Below are 6767 nucleotides of genomic sequence, written 5' to 3' on the forward strand. Positions count from 1 at the left end.
AGCAGCTGAAGGGCGGAATAAGAACGAAAGTGAAAATGTGAGAAATAGAAGACCTTCCTTGACTTCTCATTTACATGAAGGCAGAGGAGTAAAAATGCAGCAAAATCTCTGTAAAAAATGGCCCGCACGTTACCATAGATGGATTATATCCTTATTGATGTTTATGCTTGAAAATATGAAAAATACAAAGCAACACTGACACCGGCCATAATGTGTGTAAAATCTATCAAGTGTATAAATGGAATATTTTATTATGCATATGTCGCGGGCGGAGGAGGGGACGCCGCGCTCCCCCTACTGCTCGGGTCCGGCTGCCGCTGCTGCTCGGTGGCTCGAGCGATGGCCCGGATCCCGGGGACTCGAGCGGCGCTCCTCGCCCGTGAGTGAAAAGGGGATTGGGTGTTTGGGCATAGTTTATTGTCCGTGACGCCACCCACGGTTGTGGTGATTAAGTGGACACCACCGCTGCTCTTTCTGGGGAGCCCGGGAGTGATGGTACGGAGCAGCCAGTTGTTGATTTGCCCCTCCGTAGGTAGGGGTTGTGGTGCTCCCGGGGCCCGGTGATGGGATGGGATTGTGGACAGGCGGGTATGGGGCCTGTGGAGGTGCAGGGGCAGCGCTGTGCCGCACGGCACGGAGGTACTCACTCAGCCAGTAAACACGACACAGTTCTCGGTAAACAAACGGTTGGTTGGACGGGTCCCTCGGACGGTTTACGGTGCTGATGTTCCCTGCAGTTAGCGGTGACGGTCTCTTCCCTGCACCTATGAAAGTCTCTTTGGTAGCGATGGGTTCCCACCGGTTACCCACTCCTCGGCTTCAAGCTGGGCCGAAGGAGCCCTACTCTTGCCCGCAGGCGCTGGCCCTGGGAAACTGGTGCCTTGGCGGTGGCGGTGTCTCCCCTTCACGGTCGGACTGTTGCCTTCAATCGGGACTTGGTTGTTAGGAGACAGACGTCCCCTTCACTGACGGATTTGGCAAATTATGGCGACTCCTAGCCTTGCCGGGATCCGAAAGGCCCCTGCCCTGGTGCTGACTGTTCTTCGTATACTGCTCCGGTACCGCCGGGTCACCACCTGTCCGCGGTCCTTCCAGCAACCTCCGAGCAGTCCCCCTGCAGACTATCACCGCCGTCTGCTGACCTTGCTGTCACTGTCCGGGGCACACACCCGGACCAACTTCAGGCTTTACTACTCTCACTTTTCTGTCACTTCAGCTTTTCTCCTTTGCTCCACTACTCCTTCTACTTCACTCCCCTAGCTTGAACTCCACTTTAGCCCTCAGCTAGACTTCAACTCCTTCCACCTCCTCCTCCAAACTCTATCTGCCTGGTTCTCCCGCCTCCAGGGCTGTGAACTCCTCGGTGGGCGGAGCCAACCGCCTGGCCCACCCCCTGGTGTGGACATCAGCCCCTGGAGGAAGGCAACAAGGATTTTGGGTTAGCTTGGTGTACCTGCAGGGAATGTGGGGTGCGTGTGGTGTTGTGACCTGTGACCCCTGGCTTGCCCAGGGCGTCACACATAGACATGTCAATATTTCATCTTCAATCAAGTAAAATGATAGCACCATACAGTGAGATAGTATTGCCAGCACATGAATAATGCCACCATATGGTGCACAAATAGTAAGGTAAAGCATCATAAAATATTATATATTCACAAAGATATACTGTAATACTGTGTAAGGAGATGGACATACTGCCCACGTTTCCCCTTGAAGACACTATTTATTGTTGTGATGCATAATGTGAACATGTGTTAGTAGTGTTTAAATGTATTTTCTGGATATAGGTTGAGATGGGGTTGATGTTTAGGTCTAGCCTATAGTGGAGGGGCGGGGATTCAGGGACAGTTTCCTGTCAGGATGTCAGATATGGCCCAGGGTGACAGAGAGACAGACCTAAAGTCTGGCTAGTAACAAGTCTCATGACATGGGTGTCACTGATGGGTGAAGAGATTGAGACAGAGACAACGAGGAAAGAGTATCGAGGAAAAAGTGTAACCAAGTGACAGAGTGATTTCTTGGAGACAGGTCAGAGGACTGACCGAGGAATAGATAGATAGTTAATTACTATCATCCTGTTCTGTTCGGCATTGATCTCTGCAAAGGTGGTGATTCTGCGGCTTCATTTGACCTCACGTCAGTAGAGCATCTTTTCCTCTTCCAACCTTCTCTGTCGATGGGGCATCACTGCTGATTTACCAGCTCTTCCCTGTACTTGGGCAATGGGGAGCCGGCTGTCAATCGGCATGATGTTTGCAGAGACGCGGCCTGAACATAGAGTGGAAGAGAAGAAAGTGCTCTGTCGACGTGACATCACCGGAAGGCACATACTTGCTGGCAGGAGTAGTCCGTGACCATTCTAACCGAGCAGGCCGTTCTGCGTTGGGCAGAGTAGGCAGGTAGTTAGTAACTTCTTGTATATAAGTTCTTAATCTCATAAGAAAAAATACAAAAATTCTCAATAACGCCTTTAAGTGCACAATAGAAATAAACCAAAAGTGACCAAAAGGTAATATCTATGGCTGCTTATTATTAACTGCATCTCCTTTTTTTCCCTCAAATATCTATCACCATTTGTCCTTGCACTTATTGCTCCCCTAATTTTTACTCTCCTTTGCTATTTGCTATTGTCCTTGCATACAAATATTTATGTCCCAAACCTATCACAAGTCTCTCAAGGACAGCAGACCCTCGTGACATGTAGACTAAAAGAGTCTAAAGGTCCAGTCACACTAAACAACTTACCAGCGATCCCAACAACGATAGGGATCGCTGGTAAGTTGCTAGGAGGTTGCTGGTGAGATGTCACACTGCGACGCTCCAGCGATTCCACCAGCAACCTGACCTGGCAGGGATCGCTGGAGCGTCGCTACACGAGTTGCTGGTGAGCTCACCAGCAACCAATGACAAGCCCCCAGCGCCGTGTGGAAGATGCTGCGCTTGGTAACTAAGGTAAATATCGGGTAACCAACCCGATATTTACCTTGGTTACTAGCGCACGCAGCTACAAGTGCAGAGAGCAGGGAAAAGCGCACACTGCTTAGCGCTGGCTCCCTGCTCTCCTAGTTACAGCAGATATCGGGTTAATTAACCTGATGTGTCCTGCAGCTACATGTGCACAGAGCAGGGAGCAGCGCACACTGCTTAGCGCTGACTCCCTGCTCTCCTAGTTACAGTACACATCGGGTTAATTAACCCGATGTGTCCTGCAGCTACATGTGCACAGAGCAGGGAGCAGCGCACAATGCTTAGCGCTGGCTCCCTGCTCTCCTAGTTACAGCACACATCGGGTTAATTAACCCGATGTGTCCTGCAGCTACATGTGCACGGAGCAGGAGCCGGCACTGACAGTGAGAGCGGCGGAGGCTGGTAATGAAGGTAAATATCGGGTAACCAAGGACAGGGCTTCTTGGTTACCCGATGTTTACTGTGGTTGCCAGCCTCCGCAGAAGCCGGCTCCTGCTGCCTGCACATTTAGTTGTTGCTGTCTCGCTGTCACACAAAGCGATGTGTGCTTCACAGCGAGACAGCAACAACTAAAAAATGGCCCAGGACATTCAGCAACAACCAACGACCTCACAGCAGGGGCCAGGTTGTTGCTGGATGTCACACTAAGCAACATCACTAGCAACATCGCTGCTACGTCACAAAAGTTGTTCGTTAGCAGCGATGTTGCTAGCGATGTTGCTTAGTGTGACGGGGCCTTAAGGGGCTAAAGATATTTGGCCATTAGTTAGGAGAAGTCATCATTACAATCTTGACAGCAAAGGAAAGTGAACAATACAGTGCCTACAAGTAGTATTCAACCCCCTGTAGATTTAGCAGGTTTGATAAGATGCAAATAAGTTAGAGCCTGCAAACTTCAAACAAGAGCAGGATTTATTAACAGATGCATAAATCTTACAAACCAACAAGTTATGTTGCTCAGTTAAATTTTAATAAATTTTCAACATAAAAGTGTGGGTCAATTATTATTCAACCCCTAGGTTTAATATTTTGTGGAATAACCCCCTGTTTGCAATTACAGCTAATAATCGTCTTTTATAATACCTGATCAGGCCGGCACAGGTCTCTGGAGTTATCTTGGCCCACTCCTCCATGCAGATCTTCTCCAAGTTATCTAGGTTCTTTGGGTGTCTCATGTGGACTTTAATCTTGAGCTCCTTCCACAAGTTTTCAATTGGGTTAAGGTCAGGAGACTGACTAGGCCACTGCAACACCTTGATTTTTTCCCTCTTGAACCAGGCCTTGGTTTTCTTGGCTGTGTGCTTTGGGTCGTTGTCTTGTTGGAAGATAAAATGACGACCCATCTTAAGATCCTTGATGGAGGAGCGGAGGTTGTTGGCCAAAATCTCCAGGTAGGCTGTGCTATCCATCTTCCCATGGATGCGGACCAGATGGCCAGGCCCCTTGGCTGAGAAACAGCCCCACAGCATAATGCTGCCACCACCATGCTTGACTGTAGGGATGGTATTCTTGGAGTCGTATGCAGTGCCATCCAGTCTCCAAACGTCACGTGTGTGGTTGGCACCAAAGATCTCAATCTTGGTCTCATCAGACCAGAGAACCTTGAACCAGTCTGTCTCAGAGTCCTCCAAGTGATCATGAGCAACCTGTAGACGAGCCTTGACATGACGCTTTGAAAGTAAAGGTACCTTACGGGCTCGTCTGGAACGGAGACCATTGCGGTGGAGTACGTTACTTATGGTATTGACTGAAACCAATGTCCCCACTGCCATGAGATCTTCCCGGAGCTCCTTCCTTGTTGTCCTTGGGTTAGCCTTGACTCTTCGGACAAGCCTGGCCTCGGCACGGGTGGAAACTTTCAAAGGCTATCCAGGCCGTGGAAGGCTAACAGTAGTTCCATAAGCCTTCCACTTCCGGATGATGCTCCCAACAGTGGAGACAGGTAGGCCCAACTCCTTGGAAAGGGTTTTGTACCCCTTGCCAGCCTTGTGATCCTCCACGATCTTGTCTCTGATGGCCTTGGAATGCTCCTTTGTCTTTCCCATGTTGACCAAGTATGAGTGCTGTTCACAAGTTTGGGGAGGGTCTTAATTAGTCAGAAAAGGCTGGAAAAAGAGATAATTAATCCAAACATGTGAAGCTCATTGTTCTTTGTGCCTGAAATACTTCTTAATACTTTAGGGGAACCAAACAGAATTCTTGTGGTTTGAGGGGTTGAATAATAAATGACCCTCTGAATAAACTTTTCACAACTTAAAAAAAAAATAAAAAAAGAAATAACATTCTTTTTTGCTGCATTTCACACTTCCAGGCTGATCTACAGTCCAAATGTCACAATGCCAAGTTAATTCCGAATGTGTAAACCTGCTAAATCTGCAGGGGGTTGAATACTACTTGTAGGCACTGTATAAACATAGATGATGCCACCTGTGCAGTCACTGGATTAAAGAAAGTATCTCAGTCCTATCAAAGTATCACATATCCAAAGGAATGATGTATGTTGGGGTTCCCACCACTGACCCTGAAATTATGGCTCTGAAATGCTCTGTTGTAAGAGAGAAACGACACACATGGACAGTAAAGCTACATTCACTGTTTACGGGACAGCCGAGAGCTGGAGCCGATCACTAAATATAGCACAGTTCTGTGTTGGCACCCATGTGTCAGCTTCAAATGGCGGTATTATTTTACTAATGTATGAAGTTCAGGAAACTAAGAAATGAAATTAACACTGACAATCCAGCTATGGCATGATGGGCGTCTATAAGACCACATTCACACTTGTGTTCCTTGTGGTCTGACCATTGTGGTTATTTACTGAATTGACCTAAAAAAGAAAGGAAGTTTCACAAAACACAGTCAACCACGGTGGGGATTTGGGCAACATTATTGGATCATAAACTTCTCAAATTTGGTGCTGCCCTTTGTGTACATTGCACTGAACTGCTTTCCTAACTCACCTATGATTGTCTTTTACAAACATTGTGTCATGGTTCTGATTTGCGGTGCTCTCCTCTCCTGCAGAGCCAATGCTCTGTTGTTGTATTGTGCTCCGGTGGATGGGTTGTTTCCCAGCCTCGGGTCCTGCGTTGATGCTGGGAGGGGTCTGTTCAATGGAGCATCATTCTGGGTGATTGCACTGCTTCATTAGGGAGCAACCTCACCCGGAATGCCGCCAGTCGTAGTTCCTGTTCTGCAGCAAGTGCCTCTGGCTCCTGTGAGTGTACTGTTCTGATCTTGTCTCCCGGACCTTAGTTACCCTTCTCCGCCCGTGCCCTGACTCTGACGTTAACCCCCTGGCTCCTGACCTCCGGCTCGTACCCTGACCTCAGCTCCACTTTCTCCCTGTGTTCCATACATGACCTCCTGGCTCCTGACCTCTGGCTTGATTGGCTACTCCTCTACTATTTGTATCTAGTGACACCTAGTGATTGAGTATCACACATTGTATTAATAATGCTCTTCTTTTAGTAAATAAAAGGAAAAGGTCCATCTGGGAAATAACCGCTCTATGAGAAAACTGTAGATTTTGAGCAAATGATGTGATCTAATCCTGTACTGTGCAATCATGAACCTTTTCTAAAATAATTTTTGGTACAAATCTTTCCTGATTTCTCGCATGGAACCATTACAAAAGAGTTGCATATTTGACCCCCGCTCTATTAATTCCTTATGTGACTTATGAGTGCTGCGCTTGGCTTTTTCTGGCCACCCACAGAAAATTAAGAGGGACGCTCAGACATCCAACCTGCCTTTCAATTTTGAATCCGAGATCAAAGTTTCCCATCAAGGAGTAA

Source organism: Anomaloglossus baeobatrachus, chromosome 9, assembly GCF_048569485.1.
Source record: "Anomaloglossus baeobatrachus isolate aAnoBae1 chromosome 9, aAnoBae1.hap1, whole genome shotgun sequence".
NCBI lineage: Eukaryota > Metazoa > Chordata > Amphibia > Anura > Aromobatidae > Anomaloglossus > Anomaloglossus baeobatrachus.